This window comes from Lactuca virosa, chromosome 9 (assembly GCF_052849685.1).
Source record: "Lactuca virosa cultivar CGN04683 chromosome 9, Lactuca_virosa_CGN04683_v6, whole genome shotgun sequence".
Taxonomy (NCBI): domain Eukaryota; kingdom Viridiplantae; phylum Streptophyta; class Magnoliopsida; order Asterales; family Asteraceae; genus Lactuca; species Lactuca virosa.
The window spans coordinates 152,110,820-152,133,969 of NC_136434.1; positions in this window are offsets into that span (position 1 = coordinate 152,110,820).

Here is a 23,150-nt window from a genome sequence, read left to right on the forward strand (position 1 = left end):
TTCAATCAGTCAGTCATCATGAATCGGAAATCGGGAAACAACAAATGGACAGAGAGAATGATTGATAATCCATGTCTCAGTCCATATGATATATAGAATGGAGGAATATATGATCCCTTATCTAATGGACAAGTCATTGACAAAGGTCAGAGTTCATCGACAAGGTCAGAGTTCGACAGAAGCTTTTGAGAGCTACGATTGCTGATCGGTTCCTGTAGTCATACGCAATAATAGTTTTAGACTTATCCAAGTGGGAGACTGTTGGATTAATGTCTAAGTCCATAACTATAATTGGTAAGACTTGACCCGACCCGGCATGGTCCATTTGGGTTGCATGGCATCATGCATTTGGATATACTATAATGAGAGAAATAACACTTAAGGTTGGTTAATATATTATAAGTTCTAATATATTAATAAGGTTATTTAATTAGTATTGATCAAGAATTAATTTGGAATTAATTAAGTGATCAAAAGGAGACTAATTAAATATATGGGTTGATTGTGTAAATCATTCATTCTTATGTATGTGGTCTTGTGATCCAAGATTCCTTATGTTGGACTAAGTCCATGGGGTGACCCATGGATACTCCATGGAGGTTAAAATCCATGGAGCATAAGGAATGGGTAAAGTTATGAGTTACATGGTGTAACCCTAATAGCCACCATATAAAAGAATTCCATGGCTCAAGAAATCGTGCACTAATGTGTGAATATGAGGGCTAGACGATTTCAAGGAGTGTTCCATTTCTCTCAAGTCATTCCATGTGCATTTGGTGTTGTGTGAACCATTTGAGGTGTCACACTTGGGGCACTAGGCACTCAAGCTTCATGGAGACAAGCTACATCAAACAAAGGTATGTATTCTATCTATTTGATTACCCAAGTATCAAGTATTGTATGCTAGATAGGGTAATACCTTGGAAAGTTCATAATTGCATGTATAATAGAGAAAACATAGATCCAAGGTATTTAGGGTTACATGTACACTTAGGAGTGTTAGAATGCTTAAAACCCATCAATTCTAACACACATATGTGTTATCACATGGTAATAGGATCCACTTGCGTACGAAACAACGGTTGACACTCAACTCTCGTAACCAATTATGCTTTCGAATCCTACGATAAACTGTGAGGTCATACCCCTACGCTTTTTCCGAATTTTTCATGTTTTCAGGGGGGGGATACAAGCAACAGTACAAGGAAACTTGTGCTCAAATTATCTCGTTTTGCATAAAATGATTTTATGTTCAGTATGCTCTTAACTCAGAAAACCGTTTTACCAATCGATTAAAGAAATCAACTCGTAGAAACAGTTTTCATATCTAAAGCAAGAAACTTATGAATCATGTAATAATATGTATTATCTTACAAAGGATTCATGCAAATCATAAACAGGATTTTCGTACTATTACTTGTAAATTTGTTAGGCTAAGTTTGAGACATGTCCTTGGTAACACTCCATCGGATTCGTGAGTGGAGGACTACGACTTATAACCAGAATCTCTTGGAGGGAGAGCGTGACTATTGTGTATAGATCTATATGGGACTGGCTATCCCGCACCCTCGCTGCTAGCTACAGCGGAGCCGTTAGGTTCAGGGGTGACAAAGTCATAAAAGATACTGGCCCCCGTTCGTGTCTTATCCAGTCTAAGTACGGTTATGGCACTCACAAGTTAGGTAACGAGAATTTACTTATGTAATAATGAAACTAGTGAACTAACCTCAAAGTAATAACCGATTTGATTACTAGAGGGCATTAGTAACGCCCTTAGGATCTAGTTCACTACCTATTTTATTAGTTTTATTTATGTAATAAGGCTAATACATCTCACAGCGAATAACCAGGGTTTTTCAAGGAAACTACATCTATCGATACAAGTATGGTAGATACTTGTACACCTCGTATCAGAATCGAAAATCAACTATCAACTTTTAAGGAAAATATAGGGTTTTCCTGGGATAACTTAACCTTTCATAAACAGGCTGTTTAACGTGTAACCAATGGATAATCAAACCTCTTTCATAAGAAAATATAGGATTTTCTTGGGAAACAACTTTTCAAAGAATCAAAGAAACATTTCTTTCACCAGAATTGAACGCTTATGAACTCACTAGCTTTATGCTGATATATTTTAAAACTGCTTGTATTCTCAGGTCATCAATAGACAGGTACTGATCGAGGTCGTTGTCTCGGTCAAAAATAAACCTCACACACACTAGATAGCTAGGGTAAGTAAGGGTCGAATCCACGAGGAGGTTGTGGTCAAAATTTGTGTTAAAATAGTTAATGAAAAACTACTAGCAATTGTCACGAAATTATTTAAACTAAAAGTTGATGAAAAAACTAAAAACTTGGTAATGCAAGAACTACTAAAACAAACTACTATCAATGAGAAAACAAAACAAGATACTTCCGGTTCAGTTGTTCAGATGGTTGGACTTACACGTTTTTCTTCCCTTAAATTCCTATTTAATTACCTAGACATATCTAAGGTTGATTAACTTGCAACAAATAATTTTGAGCACACAATATGTTATTCCAACTAGTTGTCTTACTCCAAATGTCTAATTGGATTAGGAACAACTAGTGGTTTGGCGATAATGTTTTTTACAATTACCTACTACAATGTTGAGTATATAATACTACAAATTCGGAATAATGTATGTGGGTTCAACTGATCATCTTAGTTCCTAAACTACTTAAATTCAGAATGATTAGTGAATTAACAATACACTATCTTAGTTGCAATATCACACAATAAGAAAAACCCAACTCCAATTACTGTAAGTAAAAATCATAACTTTAAGAATGAAACAGTAACTGGAACTGACTAGAATAAAAGTAATAATCAAACGTGTTCATCCTAACATCCTACAACGTTCCCGAAAGTAACCTATGTGGTTTAGTCTTCCATAACAATGAAAAACCACACAAATTGAATAAAAATAATGGAATTCATACTAAAATTCATAAACAAACTTGAAATCATCAAACTAATAAAGTCTAATAATCAATCAATCATGGAACGATGAAACCTTGGAGAAGAAGTAACCAAATTTGGAGTTTGATGGAATTGATGTAGATTCGTTGGTGGAACAATCTTCAAACGTTGAATGATAATGAATTTGATGATTTCTTGGATTTGATTCAGAAATTGATGATCAAGAACGCGTTTGGAGAAGGTTTGGAACCCTCCAAAACTGGTGAAAATCGCAGGGGAGAAGTCCAAAGTCGATTAGGGTTAAATCTCCTTTAAATAGGTGCTGAAAAACTGATTTTCGGAGCTGTTTCCGCGTCGGCGTCCTAGTAGGCGTCTTAGACGTCATATAGGACGTTCTGGCGTCCTTCAGGACATTTTATATGTCTTCTGCCGTCCTTGATTTGCACTTGAAAATGGCCTAAAACGGGTAGGCGTCCTAGGGGGCGTCTTAGACGCGTTCTAGGACGTATCTCATCTTTGTTGCACCTTTTTGGTGATGAAAACTGTCGAATCAGCAAAAACGTAAAACATGAAAGTTGTAGGAAATTTTGTCTAATTTCCAGAACTTCTTCATTCATGTCAATTGGAGCTCTAAATCTTGAGATATGATCAAAACATTGAAGAGTGGTCAAATTTCTCAGCACTATTTTTCTTCATTCTTTTAGCAATTCGTGTCCCACGCTTGTTAGCTTTATTTTGCTCGTTTTCTTGCAGGTTCCGCAAACTTTAGCACTAAGTATTTACCTGCATATATAGTTCAACAACTCATCAAAGTAGTGCCATTCTTGGACAATTATGCATCAATTCAACATATATAGTACAATTTAGTATATTCATAAAATAGACTTATCAAACCTCCCCAACTTTATTCCAAACTTGTCCCGAGATTGGCCTGAAATAATTAGTGTAGGCTTAATCTCTCATCCTAAAAAAACTCAATGGAATCACGAATTCCGTACATTTCATCAAAATATTTTCAATAAACACAATATATTGATTTTGGGGATTATTCCTTTTGTTCATTTATCCAGACTTTTAAACTCAAAATACATGTTATGCTTATTTTACTTTGTTGTTTGAAACCCTTCACTTTTTGAACCCTTTCCAATAATCAACCTCATGAGTAATCAGTTGAACTCATTGCCAAAGTCTCATTTTCAAGGTTCACTAACATAGTTAGCGCGGTCGGTAACACTTAATGGACCAACCCATACACTCCCGCTATCGAGGGGTCACATATTGTTTCACACAATGTCTTCAACTTGAACTTTTCTTCATATTTATCTTGATTGTGCATTCTTCAAGTTCTTTGATGGATTCATCGGATTTGATCATCTTTGTATTTGACTTTAGCTTGAATATATATACTTTGAAGTTCTTCAATGTCTTATGATGCTTTTTGGTTGTGTGAAAACAATAATAGTCCCCTCCCAACCCGAAAGGCGCAAGAGTAAGTATGACCAAGTACTCAGAGCGTGATAACACATATTGTTCGATTGGGTCCTCAATTGAAAGATCGTAGGCTCGAGCCAAAAATCTTCATTTTTCAAACACTTGGGTATTTCACATAACAATTTTTTAAATAAATATAAATATTTCCAAACCGGCTGAGCAACCCACAAAATCAATATTAAATAGATATTATGACTCGATGTACGAAACTCATATCATTTTCCATCTTGATGAGTTACATTCAAGATATAGAGAAGATACTAACTCATCACATATTTCATGGTGACCAACTTGAAGATAAGATAATTAAAGATAGAGTTTAAGTCAGCAGTACATGTTGGATTAATGTCTAAGTCCATAACTATAATTGGTAAGACTTGACCCGACCCGGCATGGTCCATTTGGGTTGCATGGCATCATGCATTTGGATAGACTATAATGAGAGAAATAACACTTAAGGTTGGTTAATATATTATAAGTTCTAATATATTAATAAGGTTATTTAATTAGTATTGATCAAGAATTAATTTGGAATTAATTAAGTGATCAAAAGGAGACTAATTAAATATATGGGTTGATTGTGTAAATCATTCATTCTTATATATGTGGGCTTGTGATCCAAGATTCCTTATGTTGGACTAAGTCCATGGGGTGACCCATGGATACTCCATGGAGGTCAAAATCCATGGAGCATAAGGAATGGGTAAAGTTATGAGTTACATGGTGTAACCCTAATAGCCACCATATCAAAGAATCCCATGGCTCAAGAAATCGTGCACTAATGTGTGAGTGTGAGGGCTAGACGATTTCAAGGAGTGTTCAAGTTTCTCTCAAGTTATTCCAAGTGTATTTGGTGTTGTGTGAACCATTTGAGGTGTCACACTTGGGGCACTAGGCACTCAAGCTTCATGAAGACATTCTACATCAAAGAGGTATGTATTCTATCTTGTTATATTTATTATTTTGTATGCTAGATTAGGATAATACCTTGGATGTTCATAATTGTATGTATAATAGAGAAAACATAGATCCAAGGTATTTAGGGTTGCATGTACACTTAGGAGTGTTAGAATGCTCAAAGAGGTGTCACACTTGGGGCACTAGGCACTCAAGATTCATGAAGACATTCTACATCAAAGAGGTATGTATTCTATCTTGTTATATTTATTATTTTGTATGCTAGATTAGGATAATACCTTGGATGTTCATAATTGTATGTATAATACAGAAAACATAGATCCAAGGTATTTAGGGTTGCATGTACACTTAGGAGTGTTAGAATGCTCAAAACCCAACAGTGGTGTAAGAGCCTAGGCTTGTTTTCTTGTTATACTTGCAAAAGTAGCTGAAAAATCGAGTTGGATGCATATATTCGATTGTTTTGGCTGGAATTGGACTAGGAACATTACCCTAAGATGTTTTTGGACTTATAAACTTGTTTTTGATGTGGTAATGTTCATGCTAATCCAATTTCTAAGATAATTGTCATAATTTCAAGATTTGTATTAGTTTGTATGTTCATGCTAATTTCTTGAAGATTGATGATTTGCATTATCTTGTTCTTATGAGGTTCTTAGATTAATAGAAAAGTTGTGTGAAATAGTTGTTTTCAATCCATTTTAATCTAAGAGTTGATTTCAAGGTGTGTTTTTGTAACTTGTCCTCAAGTTATATCAAAAGTCACATTTAAGAATCATAAAACTCATAAAAGTTGGCAAAGGTTACAAAATGAAGAGTCTAGTTCTAATTAAATGGTTTTATGACTCCATAACTTGTCCTCAAGTTATGGAGGTTCAAGAGTCTCTTCATTAAATTAAAAAAAAAAAGTGTAACCTTAATTAGTTCCATAAGTTACAATAAAAAAAATTTATTTTTTTTATTAATTAGTTTAAAGTCTTCCATAACTTGTCCTCAAGTTATGGAACATGAAGAGTTTTTTTTTTTTTTTTTTTTTTTTTTTTTTTTTTTTTAATTAAAACTACTTTAAACTCATAAGTTATGGAATTAATTAGTTTTGAATAGTTTCAAAACTTGCCCTCAAGTTTTGGAATTTGAAAAGTTTTCACTTATGAATACTTTAATTCCAAGTTAGCCCTTAGAATTTTAAAAGTTAAAATTCAACCCTTATACTTTATACTATTATAAGTTAATAATATTTATATATATGTATAAGAGTAAAGTCAGTCTTACCGTTAGTAGGCCTCATTCACGAAGCCGGTCTATAAGGGGGGTATAAGGTTACTGCCTAAAATGGCAGTTTAATGGGTGTCCACTCTCACCCACCGCTTCCTTGACTGGTGGAGGGTCGTTAGCCGAACGGGTAGGACAAGGACTATAATTCTCCTTTCATTAAAAGTATTAATGATAAATACTAAGTAACTAAACTCTTATTAATACCCAATCTTAGTTACTTAGGAAAATGTGAATTTGGTGTTAACCCATGAAATTACACTTTGCACTTTGCTTAAGTTGTTAGTGGAGCGTGTGTGGTTAACCGGCACACTAACCTGGACTTAACAAGGTAGGCAAAGGGTACCTTAATATTTATCATAGTATCGGTGGAGCGTGTGTGGTTAACCGACACACTGATTAAGGGGTAAATATTAAGGGTACCAAGTATATTTGCATGGTTATTCACACCTTGTTTTGTGATCCTCGGCATCCCAGTCACAAAACCTGAAGGGCACACTCGAGATTGAAACATGCCTTTGATCAGTTCAATGAATCTCAAAGATATAGGACTTTCAAATCCAATTAAAACCTAATAAATTATTTCGTTTTTCATGGTGGAAATTGGTGAATCGTCATTCACCTACCTTCAAATATTTCATAGCTTGGATTACGGCATCCCTCTTCTAAGTTATCAAATAGTTTGTTGGGTCCTAGCCTTAATATTTCATATTGGGTGTCATATTAAGGACTTTAAATCAACTATCTTGAATATCTCCCAAAAAGATGTCTAGTCTAGACATTTATGGTCTTCCCAAATCTCTTGAAACAAGCTTTCCTAAATGAAGATGATGTCCCATGGATATCATACTTCTTTCACCTCCTCCAATTATTCTCCCTAACCCACAAGTTCCTAAAAAGTTTAAGGTCACTCAAGCCCTATTGGCAAGGCAAGGTCGAGGTGTGATCACATCTTGGAGATGTAGTCACATATTGACAAGCCGGGAGAGTTGGGTGTCAAAGTCTTGAGAAAGTTGGTGGCTCAACTACTTTCTAAGTCATATAGTGAGTTCTTTTGGGAATCCTATGAAACAGACTAAGACAAGACCCTTAATGATCTTATCTATTTGCTAAGATCAACTTCCTAAAACGCTATAGACATTGACAATGATGACATTGGATACCCAGTAAAGCTCTCTCTTCCCAATGGAAAGGGATCGGCCATAGTCAACTCGGTTGACCCAATGGTAAAGAGAGAGGCGAAGTCTGAGATAGTCCCATTATCAAGGGTCCATAGGTAACTATTGCCAAAGGAAGGGGCATTGGTTACGAAGCTGCCAAATTTACCTAAGGATGTTAAAGTCAATAAGTTTGGCTCTACTTCAGGTAAAGTCCATTGTCTAACTCTATTAAGTACATGCTGATTCTGATCGCGAAGATGGATTTCAATCGCATGGTTCGGTGATCAGAATTTTGGGCTATTACTTAAGAGTTATGATACTTATATTGCTTAGGAATAGATAACAACAAGGTTTTCATATGGATTGTAAGGATAAGTTTTTCCGCAAAGTTTTAAAATAAAAGAAAAAGGTTTTGATTTTATTTATTTTAAGTATCCTTACAATGGCATTTGTGAAAAGTTGTTGCTTATAAGATTCCATTGGTAGCAATATTGGAAAAATGGATTTGATTCTTTCGGTTGTGGTAGTGTCTAATATTACCAAATAAGGAAAGATTCTCATCACCCAAGGTTCAATTGGACCGAAACTTGGAATCATGCAAGTTGTATAGTATGATGAATGAGAACTTTCAGCTTGGAAAAATTAAGACTAATTCCTTATGTGAATAAGGAAAGGACTAAGGGATCGAGTACACATTCTTGTGCACTAGTCAAGTCCACCACAAAAGATCAAGAAGACTATTCGTCATGATTTACTTAAGTTCAGTAAATATGGTTATACTTATAAGTTTAAGTATAAGTCTGTAGCATTGGAGAAGTTTCAATGTGAGACAGAACGAATAAGAAGAATCAAAGTATGGCAGAAAGATAAAAGTTTCTCAAATCTGAAAAGATGGGAGAGTACTTTAGTATCATGTTTATGATCATCTTAATGATTAAGATACCATATCACAATTGGTCCTCTAAAGTCATCTTAGTGCATTCTTATGACTAAGAAGAGGAGTCATGAATTGTTGAAATGGTTAAATCAAAAAGATGAGTCATACTTCGTTCCAAAACAATTCTTAGAGTCATACTCCAAGATTGTAACTTGAGTGACATATCTTAAAGAGGGTTTGTTAACACTAGTCAAATGTAAGAGTAAAAGGTTATCTACTCTTGTACATTTGAAATTGGTAAGTTGTGATGTTTTGGATAAAATAGAGACCAACTTAGGCCAATTGTGTGAAGTGTTAGTCTTGATAAAGAATCCGCACTATCTCTTGAATATTTGACAAGGGAGTCGTATATGTCAAGAGGACAGTGGGAGTCTTAAAGCTCTTGAAAGTTTCAAGACTTAATCAAGAATAAAACCTAAAGTCCTTCACTAGCACACGACTTGAGGTTTATAACCTATCGTGTTGAAATTTTTGTGCCTATTCAAGTTGGCTTTGCATAGGAGTTCTGAGAGTTCTCAATTGGTTGCACAACTACTTGGAAGCAATGGCAGGCACCTGAGCTGCCAAATGGCAAGAATTTAAGATTGCACAAGTTTAATCAATATGAGTTTGGATTTGTCACTAACCTTGTCTTGTGATTATGGTTTTGACAAATTCACATGGATAAGAACACATACACTATTAAATCTAAGTGTCATAAGGTTTCTCTCCGATTCATGAAAATGATGGTGAGGAAACACTTTCACTAAGTAGGTTTTAGCTAGATAGCAATTGTGATATTTGCATTCTCAAAGTCGTTAGTGGAGCGTGTGTGGTTTACCGGCACACTAACATGGACTTGTGAGAAGTGGCAAAGGTCTAAACAATTGAGACTATGATTACGACATCCCTTTTAATAGTTCTAAAATTGTTTAGACACATATGTGAGCTATCTAAGAGAGGTGTATGATTTTGATAAAGTTTTATCAAAACAATCTAGTATCAGATATCTGAACTTTGGTAAGAAAGTCAGCTGATTTCTGAGTACATGTCAAAGCTAGTGGGAGCATAAGTGTTATGCTAATAATCATCATGTTAGTGGGAGCATGATAATTATGACAAAGGTTGCAAGTTAGCAATGTTAATTATAGAAAACAAAAGTTTCAATTCGTGAGGTTGCAGGGGTTGAAAAAGTTGTTTTGCTATAATTAAGGGAGAGGAAATTATACTTCATTTCAATTCTAAAAGCTTAGATTGAGATTTTAATCGTATTTAATCAAGGATATATATATGAATTTCATGTTGGAATGGCTCAACATAAGGAAATTCTATATATGGGTCCATTATTTGCGTTCTAAAATTCGATTATGATTACGGCATCCCTTTTCATAATCTGAATTTTGAGAACTTGGCAAATTGAAATGGAAATATTATAGCAAAAGACTGGTTTAGTCTTTATGTGAGACATCATGAATCGTGTCCCATATGCTTCGGATATAGGATCGATTACATGTGCTATATTCATCCTTTCTAAAATTTTCCAAATGCATGGGGCATTATGAAGGGAAAAGGTCTAGAATTGGATATGACTAAAATGATTAAGCAATTGTCGAGGACAATCTAAGGTTTACCAAAGATTGGTTGCTCAAGGACAGTTGGAAGTATAATGTTAATTCTGGAAGGACCATATTGACATAATCTGTAAGGAGGCAACTCTTGTTCAGAAGTGATAGTCAAAATGGAATATGGAAATGTTTCAAAGTTTGAAATTATTCAATCTGTGTAAGATTAGGAAACTTAATGAAAGAAGGATGTTTCCAAGGAGCTGATCTCCTTTGGAATGCTCTGTAATGATTGTTGTCAAGTCTTTCTGACTTCGTGCATAATCATTAAGAGGATCAATGCATATAAGTTTAGAATCTAACAGATTTCAGTAAATGGCATGAATTTGGAATTCTTGCATTTGCAGTAAGGATTTGGGACTCTGAAAAGAGGATCATTGGAGTGATGTTCAATTGATCTATTTTATAAAGTAAAGATCATAGACAAACATAGTATGCATACTTGGTGTATGGCATGATTAGTGTTTAGAAAACATAGTGTACATGCTTGGAGCATGGGACAACTATTGTTTTAAATTCAAGTATAAACTTGATAAAACCAAAACAATGAATAATGAGTAATCAGTATGGTGATAAACAAAAGTGTTTATTTATATTCATTGGGTTTGATACCATATTTGATTCATTTATTCTTGTGTTTCACTTTGCATGTTTTGACTTCCAGAATAACTAAGTCGCTCTTCCTGAATGATTAAGTTATTCAAACCATCCACAGTCGGTCATATGTTGGAAGTAGATATGAATCAAGACTGTCATGGGTTGGTTTGTAGAGGTCCAAGTTGGTGGACAAAGTGGTGCTACAACACTCATGAGTGCTCATAAGTTCTGAGTATTGGATTCAACCCGCGCTCATTTGAATCACTTCATGGATTTTATCACGAGTGATCATGAGACGATAATATCTTATATTCTTCAAACCTAGAGATATGAGTTGTTACTATGAGTTGGTTATACATTGATTGCACGAAAACGCATTGGTAACTCGATGTTATAAAACGTGCCTTTGTGTATGATTCAACAAGTAGTAGAACAAGCCGTATGAGTCCAAGTTTATCCATTCCTTTTATCTTCGGGATAAAAGCGATATCTGTGGGCCTCTCGATGATTTAAAGATGATACATGTGAGTGCTTGGCCAAGCCAGGACTGATTTGATTTGTTCAATCAGTCAGTCATCATGAATCGGAAATCGGGAAACAACAAATGGACAGAGAGAATGATTGATAATCCATGTCTCAGTCCATATGATATCTAGAATGAAGGAATATATGATCCCTTATCTAATGGACAAGTCATTGATAAAGGTCAGAGTTCATCGACAAGGTCAGAGTTCGACAGAAGCTTTTGAGAGCTACGATTGCTGATCGGTTCCTGAAGTCATACGCAATAATTGTTTTAGACTTATCCAAGTGGGAGACTGTTGGATTAATGTCTAAGTACATAACTATAATTGGTAAAACTTGACGCGACCCGGCATGGTCCATTTGGGTTGCATGGCATCATGCATTTGGATAGACTATAATGAGAGAAATAACACTTAAGGTTGGTTAATATATTATAAGTTCTAATATATTAATAAGGTTATTTAATTAGTATTGATCAAGAATTAATTTGGAATTAATTAAGTGATCAAAAGGAGACTAATTAAATATATGGGTTGATTGTGTAAATCATTCATTCTTATATATGTGGGCTTGTGGTCCAAGATTCCTTATGTTGGACTAAGTCCATGGGGTGACCCATGGATACTCCATGGAGGTTAAAATCCATGGAGCATAAGGAATGGGTAAAGTTATGAGTTACATGGTGTAACCCTAATAGCCACCATATAAAAGAATCCCATGGCTCAAGAAATCGTGCACTAATGTGTGAGTGTGAGGGCTAGACGATTTCAAGGAGTGTTCAAGTTTCTCTCAAGTTATTCCAAGTGTATTTGGTGTTGTGTGAACCATTTGAGGTGTCACACTTGGGGCACTAGGCACTCAAGCTTCATGAAGACATTCTACATCAAAGAGGTATGTATTCTATCTTGTTATATTTATTATTTTGTATGCTAGATTAGGATAATACCTTGGATGTTCATAATTGTATGTATAATAGAGAAAACATAGATCCAAGGTATTTAGGGTTGCATGCACACTTAGGAGTGTTAGAATGCTCAAAACCCACCAGTACATTCATCCTAAGTTGATTATCCAAAAAAAATCATCAAAGTTAATGTAAAAGAAATTAAAAATATGGAGGACGACACACCTGATGGTACTGATACTAGAGGCGGTTTTGATTTCCAAAAAACTTGACTAGTTGGAGATATTTTCATAATGTTTCGTTTTGCCCGAATAAACATCGAATAATTATGATTTGTTTTTTTTTTAAATCACTTTTTCTTCAGTCCTCCATCTTTTTCTTGTGTACATCCCTCCCCAACTTTAAGTCTTGCATCGTCCTCGATGCATCAAAAGATAAATTCCTAAAATAATAACAAAAAAAAAACTACAAGCACACAAATCAAATCAAATAAAAATAAACTACACTAACTAGCCCTCAATTTCGTCGGGGTCCACGATTGCACTTGGAACGTGCAACAAGCCTTTTAAAGCCCTAGGTTACCCCTAGTGGACGAGTGAAGTCTCGTGAGGGTTTGCAGTGAACACACCCACAAAGTTCCAAAATTGCCAAGTTTAACGTCATTAGCGGGACAGGTTACCTCGACCGATGTCTATGGAGGATCATATGTTAGTTGACTTCCTTGAAAGCCAACCATGAGGTCGCTCACCTTACTTTAAGGAACCGGATCATGTGGCAAACCTTTTTTGGCCTTGTGTAAATCAACTATTTTGCGTTTAATCCTTCCACGATGATGCTTAAACCTTGTTTTGAAGAGCCATGCATCTTTCCATCTAGTAAACTTCTTTAATCGATACTTGATATCATGTAACACTTTCATTTTTGATTTGTGGGCACGTGTTGCATCATGTTTTTTGTTCCACAACTTTCTTTCCATGTGTTGAATTCCACTATTATCCAATGATTTTGACCTGTTACATGAGAAAATTTTCTCCAAATCGAGGGTGGTGTCGGTATGCTTATAGACATAATCATGAATAGTATCGATTACACATAAGTCACCACTGATTGGAGAATCATTAGTAGGTCTAAACACAAGACATCTCACCTTATGGTTTCTAAATATCATATCAATTGCACCTTCCTGACAACCAATCTGAGCATAGATGGTTGCCAAGAAGGGACGATCAATGATTAAATTTGTTTGTTTGTACTTGGAATTTTTTTTAGAATCTGTTAGAACAAAAAGTTGTGTTTCAGGTTTTTTCAAAATTATTGGGTAGGGAGTGGTATTAGCCTCCACTGACCCCTCCCCAACTTTGGACTCTTCCAACTCATGAAAATCTTCATTATACTTATCCAATTCAATTTCAACTTCTTTGATTTCAGATATACTCTCAGTCTCCTGATCATTTAAAGATACAAAATCCTCCACCACAAGCTCTAGTTCGGGTGGTGTAATTTTATGCACTTTGTTATCAAATAATTTATCACTACATAGAAAAGTTACCTCATTCACCAGCGTAGTGTCTGAAAGATTGTCTGAAGGTTGTTGATTTAGTTGCTCGGCTATATGTTCTAATTGTTTTTCAATAACTGAAATTGACTTGGAGTTGTCTTCTTCTTTGTTGAAGGTTTCATTCAACATGTACAACATTTGATCCAACTTTTTGCTGAATGAAGAGTTGTTTGATTCTTGGTTGTCTGGAAAACAAGATGATTCATAGTGATGACTTTGAGCTGAATTTCCAGTCCACCAACAATCATCATCATATTGATCATCGTATGGATCTTCATTATATGAATCATTGTATGGATCATTATAGTATTGATATTGGCCTGAATTTTCGTTCCCGAACCACATATCTTGATTCATGTAAGTGTATTCCTCCATTCACGACTTTCCCTACAAAAAAAACAATAAAGGAGTGAAGATTCTGAACTATAAATAAAACAAAACAAAAAATAAAAAAATAAAAAAATGTAATGACTACTTCAACACAATTGTGTAAGCGCACAATCTCCCCGACAACGGCACCAAATTTTGATCGAGGTCGTTGTCTCGGTCAAAAATAAACCTCACACACAGTAGATAGCTAGGGTAAGTAAGGGTCGAATCCACGAGGAGGTTGTGGTCAAACTTTGTGTTAAAATAGTTAATGAAAAACTACTAGCAATTGTCACGAAATTATTTAAACTAAAAGTTGATGAAAAAGCTAAAAACTTGGTAATGCAAAAACTACTAAAACAAACTACTATCAATGAGAAAACAAAACAAGATACTTCCGGTTCAGTTGTTTAGATGGTTGGACTTACACGTTTTTCTTCCCTTAAATTCCTATTTAATTACCTAGACATAATTAAGGTTGATTAACTTGCAACAAATAATTTTGAGCACACAATATGTTATTCCAACTAGTTGTCTTACTCATTATGTCTAATTGGATTAGGAACAACTAGGGGTTTGGCGATAATGTGTCTTACAATCACCTACTACAATCTTGAGTATATAATACTACAAATTCGGAATAATGTATGTGGGTTCAACTGATCATCTTAGTTCCTAAACTACTTGAATTCAGAATGATTAGTGAATTAACAATACACTATCTTAGTTGCAATATCACACAATAAGAAAAACCCAACTCCGATTACTGTAAGTAAAAATCATAACTTTAAGAATGAAACAGTAACTGGAATTGACTAGAATAAAAGTAATAATCACACGTGTTCATCCTAGCATCCTACAACGTTCCCGAAAGTATCCTATGTGGTTTAGTCTTCCATAACAATCAAAAAGCACACAAATTGAATAAAAACAATGGAATTCATACTAAAATTCATAAACAAACTTGAAATCATCAAACTAATAAAGTCTAATAATCAATCAATCATGGAACGATGAAACCTTGGAGAAGAAGTAACCAAATCTGGAGTTTGATGGAATTGATGTAGATTCGTTGGTGGAACAATCTTCAAACGTTGAATGATAATGAATTTGATGATTTCTTGGATTTGATTCGGAAATTGATGATCAAGAACGCGTTTGGAGAAGGTTTGGAACCCTCCAAAACTGGTGAAAATCGCAGGGGAGAAGTCCAAAGTCGATTAGGGTTAAATCTCCTTTAAATAGGTGCTGAAAAACTGATTTTCGGAGCTGTTTCCGCGTCGGCGTCCTAGTAGGCGTCTTAGACGTCATATAGGACGTTCTGGCGTCCTTCAGGACATTTTATATGTCTTCTGCCGTCCTTGATTTGCACTTGAAAATGGCCTAAAACGGGTAGGCGTCCTAGGGGGCGTCTTAGACGCGTTCTAGGACGTATCTCATCTTTGTTGCACCTTTTTGGTGATGAAAACTGTAGAATCAGCAAAAACGCAAAACATGAAAGTTGTAGGAAATTTTGTCTAATTTCCAGAACTTCTTCATTCATGTCAATTAGACCTCTAAATCTTGAGATATGATCAAAACATTGAAGAGTGGTCAAATTTCTCAGCACCATTTTTCTTCATTCTTTTAGCAATTCGTCTCCCACGCTTGTTAGCTTTATTTTGCTCGTTTTCTTGCAGGTTCCGCCCACTTTAGCACTAAGTATTTACCTGCATATATAGTTCAACAACTCATCAAAGTAGTGCCATTCTTGCACAATTATGCATCAATTCAACATATTTGGTACAATTTAGTTTAGTATATTCATAAAATAGACTTATCGGGTACCCTTGCCAACTTTTGGAGAAGACGGAACATTCTGAAGTCACGTCTTTTACTTTTGCTATATTCTGTAATGTACAAGTCATGCTTTTGAACAATGTAAATAATCATATTATAATGTAATGGTTGTGTTTACTTCGCTTACTATGATACAACTGTTGTGATACTACGCATGACGTCCTCCGCCCCGGAACGTTTCCGCCATTGGTTTCGGGGTTTGACAGATTGGTATCAAAGCTATTGTTTATAGTGAACTAAGTATACCGAACCTTACATGGTATACAACTATAAACACTAAGGGGCCGAAGTGCTCTGAACTAAAAGTATACTTTTAAAATACAAGTATTTTTGCAAAAAGTATACAAGTATACCTACGTACCAGAAACAGTATCCTGAGTAGAACAAAACAAAAGTATTTTTGGATGTTGAACACTGCGGTTAAACCTGGGCAGTTATGTAATCATTTCTAGGGTCAATATAGCCTAATCAACTATATTTATTCGAGACATGACCAACATGTGCTTGGGAGTGACTTTGGTGTTGCAACAGGCCTAAAACTTACCCAATATCTATTCAGCTTAAAATACTATAGGAGTATTTTAGTCAGAACCGAATATGTTGTAGAAATTCCTTCCTAGTGTTGCTACCTATTCGTTTCTTAGCGATAACTTACTTGCATAGTAACCTTTCTTTGCTTATCGCTTAGTAGAACACTTTATTATTAGAATGAGATATATTTTGTTTCATATATCTCGAGGAATTACCATCCTCTTCTTCCTGATTGATTCTAGAACAAGATGCCTCCCCGAAAAAGACCTATCAGAAGAAACAACGGCACTCCACCACCACCACCGCCCCTCAGTTCGATCCCGTTATGTTCCAAGCAGCTGTTACTGCCGCTGTGACTGCCGCGATGGCACAAGTTAATTCTGGCGAATCTAGTGGGCAAGGAAGTGGTACTCATCCCCAAAATCAGGAAGGTGGTCAAGGACACCAGAAGGAGTGCTCCTATAAAGACTTCGTGAACGCAAAACCCACATCTTTCGACGGGAAAGGAGGAGTTATTGCCCTAACTCAATGGATCGAGAAAATTGAGTCCATCTTCGAAATCTGCTCTTGTTCCGAAGCTAACAAGGTGAAATTCGCTGCTTGCACTTTCGCCAACAAAGCATTGACCTGGTGGAATGGCCGGGTCAAGTCCCTAACCCTACCAATAGCAAATGCTATGGGTTGGGAGAGCTTGAAAGAGCTCATGCTTGCTGAGTACTGCCCACGGGGCGAAATGCAGAAACTGGAGAACGAACTTTGGAACCTAAAGATGAAGGGTTTCGACATTGCTGATTACACGTCTAGGTTTGAAGACCTAGCACTTCTCTGTCCGGGAATGGTCACCCCGGAAAGCAAGAAGATAGAGAGATACATTTGGGGACTGACACAACCCACCAAAGGAAATGTCTTGGCTTCTAGGCCAAACACCTTTGACAGCGCCAAGTGTCTGGCGCAAACTCTCATAGATCACGGAGTTGATCTGGATAAAGTGGCAACCGCTCCTGAGCCAGCTAAAGGGAGTGGTGAGAAAAGAAAGTTTTGGAAGTAGCGGAAGGGCCAGTCTTCACAAGAGCCCTCGAAGAAACAGCAAACGGTGGCAGTCCACGCTGCTACTACTCCTGCCGCTGCTCCTGTCACTCAAGCACCAACCAGTGGATATACTGGTACCCTCCCTTGGTGCAACAAATGCAACTATCATCATCGCATCCCCGGCCCATGCCGTGAAACGCTCTGCAGCAACTGTGGCAAGAAGGGTCACATGGCTCAAAGCTGCAGAACCCCAGTCCAACCAACCGATCAGGCCTCTGGAGCAGGTGTCGGTAAAGCCTGTTATGGCTGTGGGGAAGTCGGGCATTACAAGAGGAGCTGCCCCGAAGCAGCAACAACTGGCAACACCAGGAGATTACTAACTATGGGGCAAGAGGAAGCCGTGGCTGACCCTACCGTTGTTACGGGACCGTTCCTCCTTGACAACTCGCATGCATGCATTCTTTTCGATTCTGGTGCGGAGAGGAGTTTTGTTAGTCATGCATTCAAACATCTAATCAAACGTAAATCCCAACCTTTAACCGAAACGTTCATCGTCGAGATGGCTAACGGAGAGAAAGAGAGCGCAAACAACATATTTATAGGATGTACTCTTACCTTAGGCAATCATTCCTTTCCTATCGATCTTATGCCTGTATCTATTAAGAGTTTCGATATCATCATCGGCATGGATTGGTTGAGCCCCAATCGTGCTGATATCCTTTGTTTCGAAAAAGCTATCCGTCTCAACCTTTTCCCGGATGAAACTCTTGTAATCTACGGCGATAAACTCAGTTCAAACCTTCACATCATTTCATGCATCAAAGCCCAGAAACTCCTGCGGAAGGAGTGTTATGCATTACTAGCCCACGTCATTAACGAGAAGCAGAAAGTTAAAGACCTCGATAGCATCCCCGAAGTCTGTAACTTTCCCGATGTTTTTCCCGAAGATCTTCCGGGAATCCCTCCTGAACGCCAAGTCGAGTTTCGTATCGACTTAGTCCCCGGAGCTACTCCCGTAGCTAAATCTCCATATCGCCTAGCACCAACAGAAATGAAGGAGCTATCTAGTCAGCTCAATGAGCTGCTCAGCAAAGGATTCATCAGACCGAGTTCCTCACCCTGGGGAGCCCTGATCTTGTTCGTGAAAAAGAAGGATGGATCCTTTCGAATGTGTATCGACTATCGAGAGCTGAACAAGCTCACTGTCAAAAATCGTTACCCTCTTCCTCGAATCGACGACCTTTTCGATCAACTTCAGGGAGCCAGCTACTTCTCAAAAATAGATCTAAGATCAGGGTACCATCAGCTACGAGTGCATGAGGGTGATGTTCCTAAAACAACTTTTCGGACTCGATATGGTCACTACGAGTTCGTAGTAATGCCCTTCGGTCTGACCAACACACCGGCAGTGTTCATGGACCTGATGAACCGAGTGTGCCGTCCTTTCCTGGACAAGTTGGTCATCGTGTTCATCGACGATATACTTGTCTATTCCCGAAGCGAGGAAGATCACAAACAACACTTGAGATTGGTGCTGGAAACTCTAAGGGCAGAGAATCTTTACGCGAAATTCTCCAAGTGAGAATTCTGGATTCGAAAAGTAACCTTCTTAGGTCATGTGGTAAGCGAGGAAGGCATACACGTGGACCCCTCCAAAATCAAAGCGATAGAGAACTGGTCAGGACCGAAGACACCCACTGAAATCCGTCAATTCTTGGGTCTCGCTGGCTATTATCACAGATTTATTCAGAACTTCTCCAGAATTGCCAATCCCTTAACCACTCTGACTCAGAAAGGTGTACCTTTCTGTTGGAATAAAAAGCAAGACTCCGCATTCCAGACTTTGAAACAGGCCCTATGCAGCGCACCTGTCCTGTCTCTGCCCAAAGGGACGGAGGATTTCGTTGTCTACTGTGATGCATCCAATCAGGGCCTAGGCTGCGTGCTCATGCAACGGGGAAAAGTCATTGCTTATGCCTCAAGACAGCTGAAAGCACACAAAGTCAACTACACAACACACGACCTGGAATTGGGAGCAGTGGTCTTCGCTTAGAAAATATAGAGACATTATCTCTACGGAACCAAGTGCACTATCTTCACTGACCATAAAAGCCTACAACACATCTTCGATCAGAAGGAGTTGAATATGAGGCAACGGCGATGGGTTGAACTACTCAGCGATTACGAGTGCGAAATCCGCTACCATCCCGACAAGGCCAATGTGGTGGCAGATGCCCTCAGCCGGAAGGAGTACTCAGGTCGTAGAGTGAAGGCACTGACCATGACTATCCATTCCTATTTATCCGCGCAAATCAAGGAGGCTCAGTTGGAAGCCTTAAGACCAGAGAACATGTCGGGTGAAGCCTTGAGAGGAATGGAAAAGAAACTAGAGATCAAGGGAGACGGATTCTATTACTTCATGGACCGGATCTGGACCCCAAAGTTCGGTGGTTACAGAGAGGTTGTAATGAACGAAGCTCACAAGACCAGATACTCCGTTCACCCAGGATCGGACAAGATGTACCTCGATCTCAAGAAACTGTATTGGTGGCCGAACATGAAAGCAGAGATCGCTACCTTCGTGGGCAAGTGCCTGACTTGCGCCAAAGTGAAGGTCGAATATCAGAAACCCTCAGGTCTACTACACCAGCCGGAGATACCGGAGTGGAAGTGGGAGATAATTACTATGGATTTTATCACCAAATTACCCAAGTCTCCGAGTGGGCACGACGCCATCTGGGTAATTGTTGACCGTCTGAGTAAATCCGCCCACTTCCTACCGATCAAGGAAAGCTTCAAAATGGAGAGGCTCACGCGAATCTACATGCAAGAGATAGTTCGACTATATAGTGTGCATGTGTCCATTATCTCCGATCGAGATAGCAGGTTCACTTCGAGGTTCTGGCAATTACTTCAGAAAGCTCTTGGAACTAAGCTGGATATGAGCACAGCTTACCATCCCCAGACTGATGGACAGAGTGAGAGAACAACTCAGACATTGGAAGATATGTTGAGAGCCTGCGTCATCTATTTCAGCGCTTCATGGGACACTCATCTTCCTTTGGTTGAATTTTCTTACAACAACAGCTACCATACCAGCATTAAGGCTGCACCTTTCGAAGCCCTCTACGGTCGCAAGTGCAGATCCCCTCTGTGCTGGGCTGAGGTGGGCGACACGCAGCTAGCCAAGGGGCAAGTCCGCGACAGCACTCTCACTGGTCCAGAAATCATCCGCGAAACCACTGAAAAGATCGTGCAAATCCGAGAACGACTTAAGGCCTCACGAGATAGAAAGAGCTACGCCGATAAACGACGAAAACCCTTGGAGTTCCAGGTTGGAGACCGTGTCCTACTAAAAGTCTCACCCTGGAATGACATAATACGCTTCGGAAAGCGTGGAAAGCTAAACCCGAGGTACATTGGACCATTCGAGATCCTCGCCAGGATCGGTCCTGTAGCCTACAAACACCGATTACCTCAAGAGTTTAGTAACATTCATCCCGTCTTCCACGTCTCGAACCTGAAGAAGTGCTTATCCGATGAAACTCTTGCTATCCCTCTCGATGAAATTAAAATCAACGAGAATCTAAACTTTGTGGAAGAACCAATCGAAATCATGGATAGGGAGATCAAACGAACAAAACAAAGTCACATCCCGATAGTGAAGGTTCGCTGGAATGCCAAGCGGGGACCTGAATTCACTTGGGAGCGCGAAGATCAGATGAAACGGAAATATCTGCATCTCTTGCCCTAAATTCATGATTTGTATTGTATGTTCGAATTTCGGGACGAAATTCTCTCTAACGGGGGGATGATGTGACAACCCGAAACTTTTATCCTATACAACCGATCTTTATATCAATATTAAACTCGATTCCGTTACCTTTTAACGCCATTTAAGGGTCTGTTTAAGTGTTCTAAGCTTGAGTACAGTTGGGAATGAGATTAGGAATGAGTCAACACGTCGTTCAGAAACAAATTCGGGCCATACACCCTCCTGAGAGGTGTGTACGGCCGCACACACGGGTGTGCAGCGGTACACCCACCCTCCAGCCGCACACTCCCCCTTATATATATAAGGAGACCCCTTCACTCATTCCTTTCCTTTGGTTGCACTCTACTTTCTCTCACTACTTTCTCTCTCTAAAAACTTCATCCAAGAACACTCAAAAGGCCTCAAAAACATCAACTACTCCATCATTCAGCTTGTTATAGTGGTAAGACACCTGAATCTAAGCTTAAAAATCATAATGTTCTTCGTGTTCTTCATCCTTTGAAGGTGTACGGCCGCACACACACTAAAACTCTCCAAAGTGAAGAGTGTGGCCTTCATTTACTAGTAGGACTTGGTATTAGCACAAGAACACCTCAAAATCGACATTTCAGGCACAAATGAGGAGTGTACGGCCGCACACACCCTCTGTATGGCCGCACACTCCTGTGTGCAACCGCACACAGCCTGGCCGCACACCCTGGCCGCACACCCACTCAAATGGCCGTACACCTCTCTTATTTGATCATATAGGGTCCCGACAAGCATTTCCAAGTCTTTAGGGTGATTTCCCGTCATGTTTAGTCATGAAACACCCTAATTCTAACACACATATGTGTTATCACATGGTAATAGCATCCACGTGCATACGAAACAACGGTTAACACTCAACTCTCGTAACCAATTGTGCTTTCGGATCCTACGATAAACTATGAGTTCATACCCCTACGCTTTTTCCGATTTTTTCATGTTTTCAAGGGGGGAATACAAGCAACAGTACAAGGAAACTTGTGCTTAAATTATCTCGTTTTGCATAAAATGATTTTATGTTCAGTATGCTCTTAACTCAGAAAACCGTTTTACCAATCGATTAAAGAAATCAACTCGTAGAAACAGTTTTCATATCTAAAGCAAGAAACTTATGACTCATGTAATAATATGTATTATCTTACAAAGGATTCATGCAAAACATAAACAGGATTTTCGTACTATTACTTGTAAATTTGTTAGGCTAAGTTTGAGACATGTCCTTGGTAACACTCCATCGGATTCGTGAGTGGAGGACTACGACTTATAACCAGAATCTCTTGGAGGGAGAGCGTGCCTATTGTGTATAGATCTATATGGGACTGACTATCCCGCACCCTCGCTGCTAGCTACAGCGGAGCCGTTAGGTTCAGGGGTGACAAAGTCATCAAAGATACTGGCCCCCATTCGTGCCTTATCCAGTCTAAGTACGGTTATGGCACTCACAAGTTAGGTAACGAGAATTTACTTATGTAATAATGAAACTAGTGAACTAACCTCAAAGTAATAACCGATTTGATTACTAGAGGGCATTAGTAACGCCCTTAGGATCTAGTTCACTACCTATTTTATTGGTTTTATTTATGTAATAAGGCAAATACATCTCACAGCGAATAACCAGGGTTTTTCAAGGAAACTACATCTATCGATACAAGTATGGTAGATACTTGTAC